Genomic DNA, 22,259 nt, shown 5'->3' with positions numbered 1-22,259 from the left:
AATACTGTAGTTAACTGAGACGAGTTATAAAATGGGATGTGTAGTATCCATTGATATATAATGCACAAAATCTTAAAAGTATAAGATTACATTACATTAAAAACGCACCGGAAGTAAATGAAAGTCAATTTTTAACCATCGCTATGGAATGTTATTCAGACTTCGCCACCTAGTGAACATATAGTGAACTAGAGGTTGTTTACCAGGCGGGAAAATTTAATTGTTTATACTGCAGGTGTAGTATACAGCAAGTGTAGTTCCCGGGTGTTCCAGTGTATGACGTCACATTCGCCAGATACTACTCGCGAGATATCTCGTCAGCCGGTCAAAGCGGAGGTGCTGAACATTCCGCACATGCTGTTAGCAAACAAAACGACACGAGACGTTTAAAATTACTGTGCGAGACACTTGAAATTTCAAACTATCCGTATTGATTTTACTGTCTGTCTGCACAATACACACTGCCAATACTTAAAATAGTCACTTGAAAACCTGTAACTTACGTCGCGTTTTTTTTTTTTTTTGATGTTTTCAGGGCTTATTGTTATAATAATAATTATTTTCTCAAGATTCGAATTAAGGATACGTATTATACATAGGGGAGCCTGCATAGCTCAGTCGGTATAACCGATGCCCTTTGGCCGAAAAGACCTGGATTCGATTCCCGTTCATGACGTGAGGAACCTTTATTTGGTCTTTTTTGACTAAAGGTGAGTTAACCGGTCTCATACGGAGATGGAGATTTTTTTTCTCTTGGTAACTCGGGAACACGCATGGCTACAGTCATAAATATACTTACGGCAAGGAAGGTAACGAGAAACCACCTTGTTTCATATCTCCCTGATATTGTAACTAAATCAGCTGCAACTCTCTCAAAAGAGGAGGCCACAGGATTAGGAATAGTATTATACATAGGCAACGATGATAAAAAGCCCCACACTCGCGCGCAACAGATGATTGACCTATCATCCGTTGAACTTTCCGATAACCTACCGAGGCTATCCTTGGTATTAGTTGAAAAGTTCTATCCAAGGATGTGCTGACATTATCGGAGAGTGGTACTTGAATGTTTAAAATTTTGAATAGTATTTATTAAGTAATGTAAAATTTTCCCATTCTTTTTGAATCCTTCGACTTTAAAATAAGCTTAAACTTATTTGAAAAGGCTATTTATAGTGTAAATGTTACTTATTTGAAATTATTCCATGTTAAAAAATGCTGCCATAGAATATGGGAATTCAAGTTAGTGAAAATAAACTTATACTAAATTACACAAATGACGAAACGAATGAATACTTTCAACCCCACTCACGTGATCGCTTTGTCTTTAAACGATATACTGTATGTACTGCTGGTTGGTTATTCCATTGTAGTGGTTTTCCTGATCGGATTTCCTCGTATATGCTCCTTATCTAAGGTACATATTAAGATCCTTAATCCAGGATTACACTTTTCTTCTGCTCCTGATCGATCCTGGGACAGAAGAAAGGTGGGAATTTTATTTTAGAAATAAAAACGAGGTCAGATATTTCATCTAATTTTTATTCTAAAAATTAAATACTTAGATTCAAGATACCGAAATCTCCTCAAACTCATAGGATGCATGCGCGTGTTTGTATAGATATTAATTATGAATTTAGTGGTAATCAGTTGCCGTGAAAGACTTTCTACTAATTTCTGGTTACAAAAAGGTTTACGAAACTAGTAGATGATGGTATCCGATGCTATATTCGCAAAAAGCACGTGTTCAGGACGTATGACGTTATCATGTTAAAGGTCGTTTAAAGGATTTTAGGCCTGTACCATAATAAAAACCCATACCACGAGAATCAATCCTACATCATTACAATGTCACAACATAGAAAGTATCGACGAGACACCACACTCAAAAAGCGGCTCTCCAATATCAAACCGAAAGAGAGTGACTCCTTCCTCCACTGACTGATTGCCATTATTTCACGGTCCGGGTTCTCTTACCCTGATCTATGCAATTTGCGACGTATGTTCACTGTTGTTAACAAAGCTTTCTGCAACTCTTCCATGGATATTCAAGGCATGCAAGTCTGTCTGTACTGAAAACACTTAAGGAAAATATTTGTCTTTAGAAATGCGAAAAGCCACAAGCAGCTTTTCGCATTTCTAAAGACAAATATTTTCTAGGATCTGACGGGACAAGATGAGGAAACCAGTCTTCTCGAGGAACATCGGCTTATGGACTCAGGGAAGATGCTTAACTGTTAGTCTCCTTTATAGGACATATTGCATAGCTGCATCTATTTTCATTTCCATTGACTTTTGAAGATCGAGAAAGAGAATATTTGGTTACAATAGCCTGCAGTAGTACCAAGGAAAGAGGAACTTTGATGAGAAGTCGAGATAGTTGAGTTGTCCTGGAATTACGACCGAAGCAGCTAAAGCTATGAGGGCAAGATATTATGTCTTAATTGTGTTATCTTCTTCTAGTCGGTTTGCTTGTTTTTTCGAGGTGTCGCGGTAAACAGATCTAAAACGAGATCTAAAACGATTAAACAGAAGAAATGGACGAATAAAGAAAATTAAGCAAGCATCTGAGAAGAAAAGACTATGGAAAAAGTATCGTAATGGAAGTAGTAAACAGGACATGTATTATGTGCTGTTTACCACTATTATTATACTGCTATATATATTTAGGAATCCAAAGAATAGCTTCCTAAATATATACGAATATTTAAGAGTATAAGTACAACATTTACGAGTACACATTATTAAGTAATCCTGATGTGTACTAAGAAATGTCAATAACCTTGTTTATTTCAAGAGAGGTCGGGAAGGATCCCGAAATGAGTGAAATGAGGACAGGGATCCATCTTTACATAAAGGTGAGGCAAAAATGAGCCATCAAATTACAGACCTTTTCCTTTCTGGGAAGAGGTCACAGTATTGGCTACTACATGGAAAAAGATTCCACACAGAGCTCAATACTGGGTTAAAGGGGATGTCTCCTTTCAGTAATCTAACTACATTGCAAAAGTAACTAAATCAGCTCATCAACTCACTTGGTTGTTGAAAAATACCTTGACGAGCAGAGACAAGCAAGTTATTGTACCTCTGTACCGAGCCTTGATAAGACCTCATCTCGACTATTGTTCCCAGCTTTGGTCACATAGATTTCTTCTTGATGGGGAGGAGGTGGAGAGGATCCAGAGGCGAGTGACCAAGATGATAGCAGGTCTATGGAATGAGCCCTATGAGAACAGGTTGAAGATTTGTGGGTTGCAGAAATTGGTTGATAGGCGGAAAAGAGGAGATATGATTGAGACATTCAAATTGCTGAAGGGTTTCTATAGGATTAATTCAGAGGATATTTTTGAGATCAGGACTGGTGGTGGGAGAACTAGGGGACATCGATGGAAGCTGGGAAAGAGTGTGGTTAGTAAGGGTGTTGGAGCTGGGTTCTTTACTTTTAGAGTGGTGAATGAGTGGAATAAGCTTCCAGAGTCTGTTGTGGGTGCTATGACGGTGAACGAGTTCAAGGCAAGGTATGATAGATACTGTGAGAATGTAATCGCATAGTTGTGTGGACATGATGTTTAGGGCCTCCCTCGATGAGTCTAAGGACTCCTGGAGTCGCCCGAAATAATAATAATAATAATAATAATAATTTTATAATAAGATGCCAACAATGGTGGACAAGGGAAAATACATTTATTGGATATTTCTGAAGTCTGCAAAGACATTTTACAGCTTGCTACATACTAGATTAGTACAGTATATAAATTGCTAGAAATGGATGTGTACAATCAGTTATGTGATCGGATAGGTAACTGGTTACCTAATATATATATCGAAGGGTTGTGCATGGGGGGGGGGTGCTGCATCCGAGAAGTGGAAAATTACCGGTAAAGTTTCACAGCTCTCTCCTTGAAATGCTAATGTCTAACTTAAATGTGTACATACATCGACATTTAAGTCAGACAATTTAAGTAATTATATGTGCCATATTGGCACGGCTTTGTGCTACAGCAAGTAGAAGTCGCAAAGGATCTTGAGAAAATTGTGGATAGGAAGTTGAAATTCCATGGACATAACACAACAACAACAACAAAAAATGGTGAAAGCAGAATACACGAGGAAATACCACTAATCATATTACTATCTTCGCATCAATATTTGCAAATATCCTGGACTAATGGACAATTTTTTTTATTTTTTTTTTATAACCGATTTTTGTAAAAAAAAAAAAAGTTGCTGAAACTTTTCTGGTCTGAAAGTATTTTTTTAGTGATTTATTTTCTTCAAATTGTTGTTTTCATACCGCAAAACAGGAAAAACGGCCAGAATAACATACGTGATTTACCAACACTGACCTCATAGCTTTAGTTGATTCGGCCGTAAATATAAAACAAAGAAATCTAGTTGTTGTTCAACTTCGTACATTTATAATTTTTCTTTGAGATTTTTATACATTTAGAACTTACGTTTTAACTTTTACATTTTACATTAGAACTTATGGGAGCCAGTGCAGGATACTATCATTCTCCGAAGTGTTCAATGACTGTAGATTTGTGTGTGGTTTTGAGGGATGAAAAATTCAAGTTTTCGGGAGCAAAAACTTCGACCACCGTATGAGACCGGTTAACTCACCTTTAGTTGAAAGAGATCAGATAAAGGTTCCCCACGTCATAGACGGTAATCTAACCCAATTCTTTCGAACCAAAGGGCTTCGTCTATACCAGTGATGGCGAACCTTTTTTACCCAGGTGTGTCAAACATCTTCTTTTTTTTTTTTTTAAATATCGACGTTGTTGATGTGCCACTTGCATACATGCATTATAAATTTAACTACATAATCATAGATGGTAACTTATACATATCATATTAGGCTATTTATTTAATAGGGCATTGATATAAAATCTATGAATTCATATTATACAATTAATTTAATAAAGTGAAATTACAAACTTACATTATTACATTTAATGACTTTTCTGTTGCTGAGTATACTGATAGAAAGTTGCTTTATAGAAGGGCTATAGTGTGTACATTTTAATGCTACACAGACAGCGCTCAAATCATTGCTCAATCTATTTCTCCCTTTCGATTTGATATTATTTAAGGCAGAAAATAGAGTTTCACAAGAGTATGTAGAAGAGAAAATTGTTAGAAGAGTTTTAGCAAAGATTTTAAGAGCAAGAAAGTTTTCGGGAAGGCTATTCCACACGCTTAGAATTTCACAGTCTGAATTTTTACACGCGGTATCATGCAGACGTTCCGGCTCAAGTTCTTCTAATTCATTTCTAAGAGCAATAAACTTTCTTTTCCAGATAGGATTACACTGGAAGTCGGCTAGTTGCATTTCTAGATCTTTTAAATCCAACCACTCAAAGCTATCTAATTTAAGATCCATGAATTCTGTTTCATCAGGATACTTTATGAATTGGATTGTTTGTTCCAACATTCGAAATTGCTCAAATATAGAAGAAAACTGCTCAGTTACTGACTTTAGAACTTCGATAGATTGGTTGATATGTTGTTCACGATTTTTGGGGCTGGTTTCGTGAAAAAAAAAGTTTCACTCTTGGGAAATACTTAAAATTGTTACTTTCTAAATCACGTTGAAATACTTTGTGAGTTTATTCTCAAAGCTCTTGATCGTGCCACACATAATATCGACAGATTTTCCGAAACCTTGCAATTGTATATTAAGTTCATTCAGGTGCAATGAAAAATCTGTGAAAAACATCAGCTCTGAGCCAAGCAGAATCGTTCAACTGAGAAAATTCGTGCTCCATGCCCTTCGTATTTAAATATAATTTCATTTAAACATTCAACAAACCGTTCAAGTACTTGGCCACGACTCAACCATCGAATATTATTGTACATTAATAGACCATTGCACACTGATTCAACTTCGCTTAAAAGTGAATTAAATTCTTGTTTGTTTTAAGCCCTGGCAGCAATAAAATTAGTTACCTTTGTCACAATTCTCATCACATCATCCAAATCCTTTAAGCCTGATTTCGCACACAGTGTCTCCTGATGTATAATACAATGGAAACAAACCAGGGGATGACCAACATATTCTGTAAATTGTTTGATAAAACCGACATTACGGCCAACCATATTAACCAGATTTATTACCGGTACGTTCGTAGCAACCTTGTTATGTTTTACTCTCTATCATGCTACTAAATAACAGCTATTTAGTAGGGTTTGTTGCGACGTCATCGTAAGTCGTTACTATTTGCATTATTTAACAACATTTACCGAATTTATTGCAACTAAAAAATGTTTTCATTATTTACTCAGTAAATTCAATATTTAATGCTGCGAATTATATTTTCTGTTAAAGTGGTTTTAAATGTGTTTAAAACTTGTATTACTTAGTCGGGAGACTTGGAATGCATACATGAACGAATGTCACACAGAAGTCAAGTGAAAACTTTGTAAGTTTATAATATATAAAGCGCGTATTTATAAGTTTGTATAGTATAATATTGATAATTTTTATAAGTTTTTATAATATCGTATGACTATGCAGAAATTATAATGATTAAGAAAGAAAACGTAAACTTAAAACGCTTGTTGTTTATAGGCTAGTTACAAAATAAAATAGAAATAAGCTAACTATAAAATATAATTCTTTCAATGAATCGAAACTACCTTCGCCTTAACTGAGAGCGATCTTACACGATTTATCGCAGTTTTTTCATCAGAATACCAATATCTTTCAACATCCAAGGTGTGTCACCTGAAACCCTCAAGTGTGTTAGTGCTGACACGCGTGTCATAGGTTCGCCATCACTGGTCTATACCAACTGAACTACGGAGACGCACTTTCTTGAGTCATGATCTCACGTGCAGACCTGATCTGTCTCTCGCTAACGTGTTTAGTCAGGAAGAGGATTTTTATAATTTCAGACATTCTAATTTTCGACGTATCATAAATAAATGTTCTTAGGTGCGTTTCGCAATAATACGTAAGCACCTATTAGATCATTACACTTAGAATATAGGGTGAGCACTGCATGTTTTGTTTGTAATTTATTTCCTGTTGAACCTTATCAAGACTATTGCCGCAGCATGGGTCATTATACGGAGATGTAACAAAATGTTTGTTTGAAAATGTAATCAGCTTGAAGTAACTAGACGAACAATAAGATACTTGCAGAATGTCAAGTTTCATCCCCTTCAGTCTTTTCTGTTCCTGTTGGAAACATTTTTAGAATGTCCAATGTTTTCGTCGAATTTTCTTATCGGCTTCGATGTCTTGAGATCTACGGACTAGCAACATTTTTGAGCCTCAGTTGTGTTTTATTTTCGGATAAAAATGTTGCTATTGTGCTTAGAATTGCATTTTAGCAAAGTTCTGCACTTTGCTAAAATGCGATTCATATACTCGATCTTCAGTTAAAATTGATTTTTAAGAACCTATGGCAATTCCTACTTCTTGTGCTATTTCGAATTAAACTGTGCGCTTTTTCCCTTCCCCAAGTTTTGTCATTTCTTGATGTTGATAGTCGTCTAAAGTGCAAATTACTTTCGATCGCGATTCTTTTTTCGATCGAACTGCCTGTCAAAAGATTTCTGTCTCATCAGGCATTTTCAACTATTTTTCAGTATATGAAATTTTACAAAACAATAATGTTTTAGTATTAAAATATAAAAAAATAACTCCATTGCAAACTGTCGCTATATAAGCAACCAATGGACCGTGAAGATGCCTCACTCTTGAAGATATATTCTCCATTGTGATAAGAACGAACGCACCTTTATTTATCTATTGATCAGTATTACGAATTTATAAGATGCTTGTTTCCATATGATTTTTCCGTAAAAACATAATGTAGGCTTCATGCTATATTTCACGCTGAACACGTCCGCGCGCACACTCACATCGACACATATTTTGTGAGTTGCCGGTCTTATCAGTGGCTTTTACCTTCGAAAACTCGGTTTTTTACTCAGGAAAAATAGACAAATCATTCGGAAAATACGTGCATTTAAAAACATAATCTACTGCCTCGTGGTGCCTTAGCAATAACAATGCCATATTTCTGTACATCAGGATCGGCAACTATCAAAGCCAAATTAGATTTTTTTTTTTTTTTTTTTGAAAAACTGAGGTCAAAAAGTCATGATCCCGATTAGGATAAAAACAAAACAAAACAAGAGATAGCTCAATATGAAAGCTATATATATATATAATCAAATACATACAAAGTTTTTGAGCTGCAATGCCTTATATACTGCATAGAAGTAGCACTACAGCTCTAAAAAAATTGCGCATTGGGGAAAGCAATGAACACAAATTACACTGAAATAAAAAGGAGAAAGAATGGTGAATGCAATTAGCAAATTAAGGCAAGAAAAGTTCCAGAGACACATTCACAAAATAAAAATACAAGAGAGAGAACGAAAATATGAAAGCTTTACGGACTAAGTTGGAACATATTACTGAGAAAAAGGACTCGCGCAGCAAAGAATACCAATTCCACTAGAAGCTGTATAGTGAAAAGCAAAGTAAAGTAAGCACTCAAGGACATTGGAGAAGAAACAATGTTCTCTCAGTGGCGGTTACCAAGATAAGCAACGCCACTACGCTGCAGTAGTAGGACAGACATCGGGAGACTTCCTACTTTACCCGAACTTTCTTAAGGAACGAGGAAGCAGTGCATTTAAAATATTCACCAAGCCTGTCGGTCTTAACCATCCTTCGGCATGGAATAACACGAGTATAATTCTGATGTACATAAAAAAAAAAAAGAAGCATTTTCTCTATGAGCTAATCCCGATAATTAACACAAGCAAGGCAGACTGTACAATACTGAATACTAAGGGAATACAGATATCATTGCATTATACATTGTCCACAAGTTAAGCATTCCTAAATATAGTTCATTATTAATATTTTAAAATATATATTAAGGTTCCTGTTTTAATACAAGTTGCTCAGCACTAATTTAATTTAGGATTCTTTTTCGCATTGATTTCTAAGCTGATGAGCGTTAAAATCGGTTCAATGGCACAGGTGAGTGAAGTATGGGATCTGCGAAGTGTGGAATCAATTAAGAAATGCTAAGAGGGAGCTCATTAACTACTAAAATTGGAATGCATGCCAAGATAGCAAGTTCTTGTAATTAACGACACACACACACACACACACACACACACACACACTCAAAAGTATCAGCCATTTTTCCGAAAGTTGTTGTGAGCCTGATCCCGATGTGTTAAGAAAAATCAGTTATTAGCAGTAGTGAGTATGGGTCGAGCTAAGAACTTAAATATTTCAAAGAAATTTAATTGTCATACTGCACAGTCACTGTATTAAGTCCTTTCAAAATTAATGGCTTACTGTTGTGAAAATATGGAGTACCAGGAATAATGAACCAGTTTAAAAAGCGATGTGGTAGGCCAAGAAATTAGACGGATAGGGATTGCTGAGTTTTGATGGTTACACCAACCTTGAAGACATCCTGGAAATTGCAAGCGACCCCTACAAAAGCTATCTCAAAGGAAGACTACATGGAATAAGTGTATAAATTCGAAATGAATGTTGATTTATGTTTATGTCCGCCTGTCCCATTTGAGATCAGGTTTCAATATGGTGACAGATTTGAGTTAGTTATTCTTATGCAACGAGAATTTAGGAGAATCCCTTTTTTTATGAAGAAATCTGCTGCTGTTATTGTACGAAAAACGATCCATATCTATTAGGTGGATATCTTTGATTGCATTTTAAGTTAGTTGTATTATTTGTATACAAGATCATGGACAGCCAGTAAAATTTCTGATAAAACGGAGAAGCACCTAGCCATTCAGTAAGTAGGTTAACCAACGTACTCAGCTACACTTCTTCATAAGCGATTTCTTGTTTTAGTACCTTGGGCAGACAATAGTTGCGTGGGGATTCTAGCATTATGTACTGGAAGTTATCAAGGACAGAGTGACCCACTGAATTTACGTATTCAGCATTTTTAGCTGATTCTTGGTGAGATCTCTAACTGTCACAGCGTAGGTTGGCCCATCACAACGTTACACGTTTAGTTCTCGTTTAAATTCTGAAATGTTCACGAGCACTGTGTCATTGCCTTACTCTGATTTCCTGTCCATGTAAAGTGTCCTGTTTTGACCAGACTCGATGCTTGGCTGAAGTCAGAATTAAAGAATGTAAAGACTACATCTAAAATACCGGAGGCCGATAAATAAGGCTTTGCATCCCATGTCATCGACATGGGATGGACGCGGGGTTCATTAGAAAGAAAGATACCGCACGAAAACGGATTCAAATTTGATAGTCTCAATTTAAATAATTCTGATCTATGCGCCTACATCTAATTGAAGTAATTACCTTAAAACTCTTATTACTTTTTTTAATATGTATTACGATATTCATTTATTGGTTCCGTTTGAATTCTAGTAGTGAAACTGTTATTGTAAACGCCTGACAACAAATCATAATTGTAAATGTAACTTTCCCATTCGGTTGAACTAAGTTATTAAATGTTTTATACATCTGTACATGTTTTAACTGGTGTTGCTGGCCTGGTTGTTCGAGTGTTTAGCGAATCCGTTTCCAAGCAAACTGGATGTGGATTCGAATCCCACCATGGACTTGAATGCTTTGTGAATGCCATTAGATGGGCGATCAATTTCATTAACCTGAAACCACCCATCTTTATATTAGAAGCTGGAAGTGGCTTGAAGCGTTCCATTTCATGTAAAGGTTTCCGGATTAACTTACTGTTAGTCCGCTTACGGTACTTACTTTTTCGTGAGTAAGATATACCAAATAAATAAATTAATAAATGATAAATAAAAAGTCATATAAGGAAATAGGCGTGCATATACGTGCATTTTTAATTTTAAAACGAAAAAGGATTATTTATGATTATAATGCTAAATAACGCTCATATACTGTTCACTATCTAAAAAAAAAAAAATCAGACTTCTGAATTAGCATAAAAGTTATCATAGGCACAATAACTAACTAAAGCTAAAGAACCAATGTGATGTATTTCTATATTTAAATATATCTCGATATATTTCTGTGCTCATTTATTGGTACTTCACCCTCAACATTATTTCCAATCTCATATTATTTTTGAGGCTCAGTTATTAAGTACTCTACTAAATATTGTGTCATCCTTACCCCCTCAAAAATATTCAGGTGTCTGATTACTGATTTTTATTAGTAAATAAACTATTAATTTTTACTCTGTAGGTTGAAATACAAGGGAAGTTCCATTACCATAAATGCTTCCCTATTTTCACTAGATGATTTAAAATAGAAAATATTTGGAGCGTTTGTGAATGAATTTTAAGGGAAATGATGAAAATTCACGAAGAAATTGTGACGTATAACCGTAGGGAAAAAATGAATTACTTCCTTGGATTCCCCCCCCCCCCCAAAAGGGAAGCGTGACTACCCTTGTAAATAGATCTCTAGCATGGCTGTGTTAAATTATTTTGAGGAATGGCATTCAGCTTGTGTGCTACCAATATTACAACGGCGAATGAAATTCATATTGCAGAATTAATGGTAGCTAGCAGTAGGCTTGATCTCAGTGTACCAGTGTTTTTCATTTAACGATACGTATAAAGTGTCGTTTACAAAAATGTCAAAGGACGATACAACAGAAACTAGCAGAAGAACCCCCCCCCCCACGCGGAAAACAGATGGATATACCAGGAACTGTTTTTAAACAGATGGAATATCCACCTTAGATAACATACGGCTGTCGAAACAATATACAAATAATATTTTATAAAGAATTATTGATTAGAATTAAAATATAAATAAATAGAAACTAACTACTCCATAAAATGAACGTAACTTTCAAACAGTGTTTTTTCTGCCAGTTGTGAGTTTTATTTAACTTTAGGACTTTATTAACTTAATTAATTGACCCCAAAGCCGACACATATTCACAATAAAGTGAATATGTTTGGCTATAACTTTAACAAAACAATAAAGTCGTTAAAGTTATTCACAGTTAATAAAACACAAATAGAGACACTTGCTCTATTTTAATCACCGATCCTACAATTAGAGGTTTACATTCTCATAATATTTGAACACAAATACCGACAGTTGCAGCTAATTACAATCTTTATATGCTTCACTTGAAAGCGATACAAATTATGCTTTTCACAGTGAAATCTCGTTAATAGTCATAAAATTAAACGAAATGCGTTGTCCTATACATTTTTCACCACTTATAAAACTTTTGCGACCTAATATTTATTCTCAGCTTGTGGAGCTGAATTAAATTAATAAAACAGACATTTTCAAATTGATACAGCAAGCAGTACACCTGTTTTAAAGTCATCTGGTACAAAAACGTTCTTTGTACCAGATATGAGCAAGCGATAAAACAAAATCTCCTGTACTTATTTATTTTTACATCTGCCATCTCGTGTTCCTAATCCTTGCTAGTATTATTTTGTATATTATACTACTATTATTGTATTATGAGTTCTACGTGTGAGTTCTACGGTTTTTCTGAGTTGCGAGTACAGGTAAGTAGGTTTAAAATCGTATTTATCTGAACCAAAAAAAAATAAAAAAATCAACTCGGAAACAGTCCAAATAAAGGCCAAGAACAAATTCTGATAATGGCTAGAATTGATTCTAGCCATTATCAGATTGTTATTATCCACAATAAGTGAAATAAGCCGGTATATCTATAATTAAATATTAATATACAGTAGTGAACAAATGAATCCGAACAAGCCGAATTTTCGTCTAGTTTTTGGGTTGGGTTTTGTTTCAGTCCACAATAATTTTGATTTTTGTTTCTGTTTACTATTTTCGGTGGTTGAGTGCTGAGTGTTTTAATTGCCCTTACGATGTTTATTAATAGTGTTATGCGTTTTCAATAGTGTAAACAAGTTGACATTCGTAGTGTTTTATTCATTTTGTGTAGCTATAAAATGCATACAACTCCAAGAAAGCGTTCAAAAATAGGTACTCTTTTTCAAGCATACATCCATGACTTATAGACAAATTGCCAATGAGTGTGGTGTGTTGGTTTGGGTAGTGTTAATGCGATTTTAAAGAGGTTTACGGAGACAGAAAAGGAAAATGTGGGCAAAAAAAGAAAACTACACTTACTCAAGATTGTTTATTAGTTAGGAAGAACAAAATGAATTCAAGATTGTCTGCGGTAGACTTAAATAGACTTGACAGCTCGTGGGATTAATGTTTCTGACATGACAGTCCGTCGAAGATTGTTGGAAGCAGGAAGGACTGCCCATACACCAAAAATGAAAAGACTGTCGACGAAGGCTATGCAGAAAATGAGGCTCCAGTGGGCAAAAAGTGTATAAAGATTGGACTGTTGAGAAGTGGATGAAGACCATATTCTCAGATGAGAGCCATTTCTTTTGTTCAAGGAGAGCGAGTACCCTATGTTTGAAAATCAGCGGCTGAGAAGCCTTTACCCTACCACCTTGAACAAGATCCTAACACCCAGCTAAAACGATGTTCTGGGATTGTTTTACACATGACCGTCCAGGGTCACTTGTGCCTGTTGACAGTATGATGAAAAGTGACCAATACATAAAAATATTGGAGCAAAGAGATCCAGATCCAGAAAAACAAACAACTCATCTTCCAACACGATCTCTCTCCATGCCACATTACAAAAAAAAAAAAAAAAAAAAAAAAAAAAAAGGGAAAGTGTTCCTCAAAAATCACAATATCCAATTGCTTCAGTGACCAGGTAATTCTCCTGACATTAACCCAATCGAAAATTTGTGGACCATAGTGAAAAAAGAGACTTAGAAAATTAAATTGTGATACAAAGGATAGCTTAATACAGTCCATTCTAAAAGTATGCTTTCGAGATGCAGAAATAAGAATAATTTGTTCTACGTTGGTAGAGTCCATGTCTAAGCGAATTAATGAACTTATTATGACCAGAGGAGAACAAAGAAATTAATAAGTAAAGCAGAAGTTTAATTTTTCTACTTATTTTCTTGTGAAATTAAAATTCTTCTTTAAAATGTAAGTGTTCGGATTAAATTGTTCACTACTGTATTTATACTGATTGGTTTCGCAAGGGTCTAGTCTACTTCTTCAAGATTGAAACTGATATAAAATACATTTAAAATATATTAAATATACAAACTATACCATTCAAAAGTTAAAAAGTTATGATACCTTACGGTAAAAGACAAGAATTATTACTTTTCGTGGGTATGAAAGCAAACATGGTGTTTATTTGATTTCTAATCCCGAGAAAGCAGACCACAGATGCAAAAGTAGTCGATGTAAATAAATAAATATTTGTACTATCCAAATATATATATATATACAGATATCAGTGTCATTGCTTGCCAATTTCGATTGGGTGTGCTGTTGTGTGGCTTAAGCAATCCGCGCTACAAAATTCACTTCAATTTGACCGTATGATTACCTTTTTTTTTTTTTTTTTTTTTTTATATATCAATGTATGAGTTTTAAGAGTGAAGAGCTCATCCTAATTGGTCCAATGCAATTAATTGTAGGATAACTTTTGAATACTTTAATTTATCAATTAACTGTAACCAAATCTGCGTAGAGTGGGGGACACTCTGTTTGTTTTAAGATATATTAGAAAACACTAACCAAGGAGAATGCTATATTTGAATTACTGAAAGGTGTAAATATAATGGAAATTTGGAAGAGGAGGACAAAGCTTATCTCCTTTCACTACAATCATATAATCTGCTAAAACTCTGGCAGAAAACGGGACATCCAGTAGATCGCCAAAAGTGTTTCTCATTGTAAATATGGGCAAACTAGTTATAAATTATTTATATATTAAAACTTGTCTATATCGGCGTACTATACGCACACAAAAACAGATGAAACTCAGAAAACAAAAACAGCCACTCATGACAAATGGCAACGTTCAATTGGATTGGTTGACACAATAACCAATCGTAGCCACTGATTTCCTGGTGCTATTATCTCAGCGCATACCCTGTCTTGCTTTCTGGATGGTTTAAAACCACTGGAATGCTAAGAATTTGACCCGCTGCGTCATCTGTACATCTTTTCAAAAGGGCTCAAAGATGTATGTATTTTGAACGCACACCTAGACTATTATGCAAATGTGATGCAATATTTACAAGTTGAAAAGTGTCCTCTTCGTGAAGCATTGGCATATTGTGTTTAATTTCAGAAATCATGCGAAGCCAGGAAATAATTAGGGAAGTCTTTAAAAGGAATAAATCAACAAATATAATATCGCTGACATTGCTATTCCGTGGGTGTGCACCTCACACCCTGAATATATGCCCCTGATATGAACTGCATATTACCAAACCTGCTAATCTCGTGCAGCTTTCATTAATTCTCTCTCTCTCTCTCTCTCTCTCTCTGTGTGTGTGTGTATGGGTGGGTGGATTTTGATGCATAACGACGGGTTATGCATCAAAGAATTAGGAAGATTATTACAATACAATTAAATTGTTTACAATATTGTTTGAAACTAGATATTTCCAAATTTTGTTCCCTAGGCTTATATTATTTATTTATTTGAAATTTTGTCCTTAGAAGAGCAGGGTGATAACATCTAAAGATTTCGTCACTCTAAATATAGTCCCAGAAGAGTAAGACCATAACCATCTCCAAGGAAACAAAAAAGAAATCACTCCAAAGAAGTCAATACACCATATTGCTCAACTAAATAATTTTTATGATTTATATTTATAACATTGTGGTTAAAATGTAAATAATTTCATTTTAAGTTTCTTCATGTCAAAGGTAACTGAATATATAGTTATGAAAAGTTAATTTAATTGATCAGCAGAACTTCTGACATCGCCAGTTCCGGAGTTCTTTTGTGAACCTCTTCTTAGTATCATTAGCCTAATAGTGGAGATGTCAATTCTGCAAAAGCGATATTTCAAAGTTTTTTTCCCGTTCAGCATTTTTTCTACTAATTTTGGAAAGGCCAAAGAGGTCCATATACAGTAGTTTTAAGTGTATGAAAAATTGCGCTATACCGCAATAATTATTTTATTGTTGATATTCATTGAATATACTACTATGATATGTACGCCGGTTCCTAAATTCCCAACTGCAAGTCCATAACACCCATTCGTATTCCCCAACATTTGCTGGGAGGAAGGGATAAAATGTTAGCATTCCATTTTTACTGGAATTATGCATTTCGCTTCATTTTTTGTATGAATACAAACGACTATGAAGAACAATTGGTTAATAAATTTTATATAAGGTTAGCACTAGCACATAATTTATGAACAGTCACCGATACCAATTTTCGTTCAATAATTTTAGCTTTTTATGCAAAAACCTTCCACTGAAGAAGACTAGTAAAATATCAAACCAGCTGTACTTATAATTGACTGCGTTTATTGCACTTTTGCATCCAAACACGAGATACGAAAAGTATCCTATATGCATAGATCGATTGCAGTAAACTTTGGAAATTAAATTTGATCAAACAGCTACAGCCCAATCGTAATTAACATGTCAATCCTAAGAGTATTCGAAAAAAAAAACATGCTGGCTTATGTAACATTGATATTTACTTTTGAAATATATATAGGATGCTGAAACAGATGCGAAATGAAGATATACAAAATAAATACACGAGTAGAGGACTCAATAAAAAAATAAAAATTCTGAATTGATGAACCATGTGTGTGTGTGTGTGTGTGTTTATACAGAACTTTGCAATAATCTATAGTAGTGATGTGTCTGTTATTTAGCATAAAAATCACGAGAAAATAATTTCAATGAAAAACAATGTCCATCATGAAGCCTTAAAAAAAAAACTTGCCTTACATTGACAACATATTTCGAAGTGTATGTAATCTGTTTGCGCAAGTGTGAAGACTTGGAGGAAATAATCGACCATCACTTTTAAGCAACGCATCGTCGAATGCAGAACGAATTTGGAACCGCATCATCCGAACACCAGAAATTTATCGATGGCATGTAGGATGCTCACTGAGGTATGCGAACATGACGAGCTATTTGTCCGTGGAGAAGTGCCGCCACGGAAGTGAAAACGGAATATGCGAAAACTGCGGAAGAATTTTGAAATTGGCGCGACAATACGGAAACCACACAAGGATCGAGTATTTGCGCGAGCAGTCTCTTTTAGTGGAAAGTTTCCTTCGGGTTTGTTTGTTTTCGGCGGCTTTCATTAGTTCCTGTTTTGTGAACTGCCAAACGAATTCAAGGTGCATTGAATGCCGTTTTTCATTTAGAATTATGATCTTGTTATGCTATTTGTGATATAAAAAAAGGCTATCTATTGCTTTGGCACCATTTACCATTAATGTTTCTTTTACAATGTCATAAGTGCCATTAAAAACTCGTTTTTCTATGGCAGTAAAACAGAGTATGGTAGCATGGTAATAAAACAGAAGATAGAAACAAATACTTAAAAAATGTTTACAATTCTTTTGATTTTATTACACATGCAATGCAAATAGCCATCTAGCTATATAACACTCTCGCGTGCAATGTTTGGGGGACTGGCCTAGTTTTCTGAGGGCTAATTCAGTGTTAGCAGAATTTAAGTTTACTGCGCAAGTTCATCTCACAGTTCGATCGCGATGGTATCAGAAGTTGAATGAAACGAGGAAATAGCTGGTGCTGTAAAACTTGCTGAATAAGTTTTTTGAAAAGTCACAAATGAGGGAAAAAAGTGCATAATATATATATATATATATAGATAGATAGACACACTGAGCGCGTTTAAGAATCATTTTCTTACTATCAGTGCAATTCGTTCATTAAAGATAGCGATTTCATTCATCTCTTCACGATTTAAAATCCAGCATGCATACTTTTCAGTTGCTCAGTCACATCTAAACTTAGATGCGACCATTTAATAAGTATTATTAAAAAATAACTACATATGGACGGACGTGTGGAGAACTATATTCCATAAAAAAAAGATAATTTCAATTCATCATTTTGGTTTATATTTGGTTGGCGAAGCAGTGCTTCATAACTCTCTTTGTAGAAATGTGCTAAGAGAGAACCGCTTTTAGGACCTTAATCTTCTTCCAAAGGACTCGATCTTCTGCAAGTCCAGACTCTTCGTGCTCACAGAATATAATATAATCGATTTCATAACGACGAACACAGCTGCAGATCTACCAGTTTGGATGAATTATAATAACACACGATGACAGGGATAGGCCAATGGTTAAAGTTTTATCCTTTGCTGAGTCTAAAATGCAGCAAATATTGCTCGTAGGCTGAAAGGACATCTGAAGACCAACAGATTGCAGTTTGGCTATTCTTTCAGGAACGCCTTTAGTATAAAGAATGGTATACGATGATCCACTTGTCGGGAGGAAGATAACTAAGAAGCCCTGCAGTTGTTAATTAACCCTATTGACATAAGACTGGACCAGGGAGATGGACTTGATATTTATTTCTGGTGCCAACGCTTCAGTAGAACATAAAGAGTGAGCCTAATGTACAAGTGTTAATGGTCACAGATTTTTGACAAGGACAGTAATGTGAAAGAAAGAATGCAAAGTCAGGTGTGGGTTTTCTTTCTTAAAACGGAGAAGAGTGGACTGCTATCTGGCTGACGAAGGAATAGGAGGTCTAAAAAGGCAATACAATGATCTTTATATATATTTAAGAGTGAGCTGAATGAGATGGTGAAATGTATTATTCTTCAGAAATATATATACACGTTTGGACAAGAATAATGTTTAATTTGTCAAATATTTCGGTCTGAATATTACAGGCCAGCTTCAGTGGCTACATAGGAATAGTTTTAAAAAACAAAGTGGAATACGAACAATTGATCATTCGCACATAGCGATATGACATCACGCGGCTCGTTCTAAGTGTTAGAAGAGTAAGCATTTTTAAAGTCATAATTAAATATATTAATTCAGAAATTCATATAATAATCTTAAATAACATTAAGATATTCGTGACGAAGAATAATACATTTCACCATCTCATTCAGCTCACTCTTAAATATAAGATCACCGTATTGCCTTTTTTTAGACCTCCTGCTTCTTCGTCAGCCAGATAGCAACCCACCATCTATGCAATAATTCACCTGTGTCTGACAGGCTCCTCTCACCAAATTATGTCTCAATCATATTTCCTACGTCTAGTCACTGTCCACCAATACAATACTCATCCCTTGTCTCTTTCACCTTCTGAAGTAAAACTTCGCCAACAGGATATACATCATCCCATCTTTTCCGGCCAAAGAACTTGCCTTCACACATCATCACTAAACTACACCTCATTCACTTGTCCAACGTGTAGTGTAGCAACATCACATTAAAACTCTAAGCCACGCACCCTAATTTAGTATCAACAAGCAATTGCATTCCTCCTCTTAAACTCAGAACTATACCGTCCATATATAAATTAAAGAAAAGCTGCCCAACGCAATGTTCCTTGATTTCTTCGCTTCCTCTCAACCTGCCATGCAATGGAAAATCAGTAATCTGTTTCATAAGTTTATCATAGCTTCCTGCACTCCAGTTCCACTGCATATGGTAATACCTTATTGTAGTAAATTACATTTACCATAATAAGGAGTTTAACATAATCAGTAATGTGGGACATAAAAACAGATCCATGAGTGGTGGGAACATGTGCCAGATTCGGATGAAGATGCATGCTGGATTTTCAGAATTCATTAACTGGTAATGCACTCACAACCATATCTGGCAATCCAATGCACTTTCACTGTCCTCGAAGCATAAAATCTAGACTTCACATTCCTGCTAACCATGTTCTTATTCAAATTCCTAGGGTTATTATTATTATATAGTTCCTCCAAGGTCTCATCGTAGGAGGACAGCAGCGCCACTCCTACCATCAACACAACGCCACTCCTACTATCAGCACAACGCACAACCAATAATATTTTTTTATGGTGTGTAATTGCGCTTGTTTCTTGGCCGATTTGCCTGTATGCCGGATGAAAAAAAAACCTTGCTAACTCCGTACGAGATCTGCTAACTCACCTTCAACTGAAAAAGCTCATATGAAGATCCCTCTGCTCACGACGAGAATCGAACTTAAGTCTTTTGAATTAGTCTTCATTTTTTTCACCTTCTGTCATGCATTGAAAAAAATTATCCCGAATCTGAAACATATGGCTCTATAATATCTCCTTCCTCTCTTCCGTCTATCAGCCAGTTTCTGTAACCAACTCCTGTCTGTCCTCGTACAACGCATTCCATTGGCCTGACACCATACTGGACCATGTTACCAAACATACAAAGCATCATGTTCTGACCAGCTGTTTCTCACTATGAGTCTATGGACTCCATGACAGTGCTTAATAATAATAATAATAATAATAATAATAATAATATGAAAGATCATACCTTCGAAATCTAGTCTTCAGCACAATCATCATCCAGGCACAGGAGACGACGAAACATATATTCCAGCAAAGCACAGCACGCACAAAAAATTATGTGCAACATTTACACACACACACACACACACTTGACGCCATCATTCACGTTTGGAAAAGGCGAAGAGATTTTATGACCAATATTGGATGGTTTTGAATTCATTACACTAGCGGTCAAACATTGTTTGCATAGTAAAGTTGTGGTAGGGGATATTCACACATAAATAATTTTGATGTATAACTATATTGTATCAGCGGTGTCCGCGTTAACATCCAGACAGAAATTCTACAGCTTTCTATCCTTTTCTCAGTAGTAGAAGCACCAGTATTTCACCATTAACATTCCGAATTCCAAACACTAGCCATCTTTCTCGCCTGACTTTACCGCTTTTCTTCTCTCCGCCAATCACAGGCTTTCAACGCGAAAACTGGGACGTCATACCGTTACCTAGGGAAACACGTGCGAGGTCACATGATTTTCCTTATAATGCTCGTGTAGAAATATTACTCAAGTTTCGTTCTCATGTTTGCAACTTTAAGGAAAATGCTATTTTCATTTCTTTTTCTGCATAAACAAGAACAACAACAAAAAAAAAAACGAGACTATCTTTTTTTGATATCATGGACAGAGCTTCAAATTAACTGCTCCAATGGGATGAAAATAAATACGTCACTAGAATATTCACATATAACGTAAACATTATGCTATAATTATTAGTAGTATCAAATAATAATAGTAAAAAACATTAAAACGAATGAGTTTAATCGATCCAAAATCTTTACGCAGCCAAAATTACCCTAAATAATTCTTTCTTAGATTTGACAGTTTCTAAGTAGACATGGAAACGTGCAATGAGATAAATTTTGACGATAATTTACCTGAATATAGTCAAAAGGTTAATTGTGGTTGCAGTGCTGTTATGCAAAGATTACATACTAGGCAGCATAATGAACTGATGCAATGTATACAGAGTGAGTTAGAGCATCAGCCAAAGACACTTCTAACTTTCCCACAATAACTAATTTTCTATTTTATGTGAGACGATGAACCAAGATAGTAGTAGTGTCTATTTATTAACAATTAGCGGAATGTTGACAAAGAAAGCAGGCAAGGTTCAAAAATAAATAAATAAATGATGACAAATTCAGATCAGATTGAACTAAAATTAACAGATAAGCCTACTGAAATTGGGATGACTATATTTACCTCGGACAGCTACCGTTAAGGAAAAGCAAAATAAAAGAATAAATAGAATCACACAAGGAAACAAAGTGTTTTGGCAGTATAAAGATTATCTGTTAGGTGACTTGCCTGTATATTTAAAAAGAAAGATATTTAATATGCATTATTCCAATGTTTACCTATGGAAATGGCACGTTGGCTATGACTAAAAAACCTGAAGAGAAGTTGATTGTGGCCCAAAATGCTTGGAGAGAAGGTTTCACTGGAGTAGAGAATATTGTGAAGCATGTAAATGGAGATGAGTTGGTCATATTAGTAGATTGACAAAAAAAAAAAAAAAAAAAAAGGAAAAACCAAGCATTGGGTGGGTACCAGGAGAAGGAAAGAAGAACGGCCCCAAAAATAAATAAATAAAAATAAATATCTAAAGACATAAAGAACTGAAAAGTTAAGGGGAATGCCTATATCCCCTGTAGCGGATGGAAAAAGGCTAAAGAAGAATGAGAAGTGGAATATTTCTTCATGAAAGGACTATTTTTAATCTTGGCCTCTCTGTAACTCTAGATCTGACCGGAAATGATAAAACAAAGCATCTTATCTATCTGTTAACGCGTTTATATTATATAATTCAGAACGACATAATAATTCAGAACGATATAATAATTATATCATACATGATATAATTCAGAACGACATAAATTGAAGAGTAC

At 35.1% G+C, this 22,259-nt stretch overlaps 1 long non-coding RNA gene across 1 annotated transcript in view; it reads right to left on the bottom strand.

Moving 5' to 3' along the window:
• LOC150101670 (uncharacterized) overlaps positions 1–20,732 on the bottom strand; it is a 126,491-nt gene extending 105,759 nt beyond the window's left edge. The window contains exon 1 of the long non-coding RNA XR_016549033.1: positions 20,335–20,732. This is a non-coding gene — a long non-coding RNA (uncharacterized LOC150101670). The remainder of the gene's footprint in view (positions 1–20,334) is intronic.
• Between the last annotated feature and the right edge of the window lie 1,527 nt (positions 20,733–22,259).

Source organism: Typopeltis vanoorti, chromosome 11 (genome assembly GCF_054136105.1).
Source record: "Typopeltis vanoorti isolate ZY-2024b chromosome 11, IOZ_Tvanoo_1.0, whole genome shotgun sequence".
NCBI classification, from domain to species: Eukaryota; Metazoa; Arthropoda; class Arachnida; order Uropygi; family Thelyphonidae; genus Typopeltis; species Typopeltis vanoorti.
This window is presented reverse-complemented; position numbering and strand designations above follow the sequence as displayed.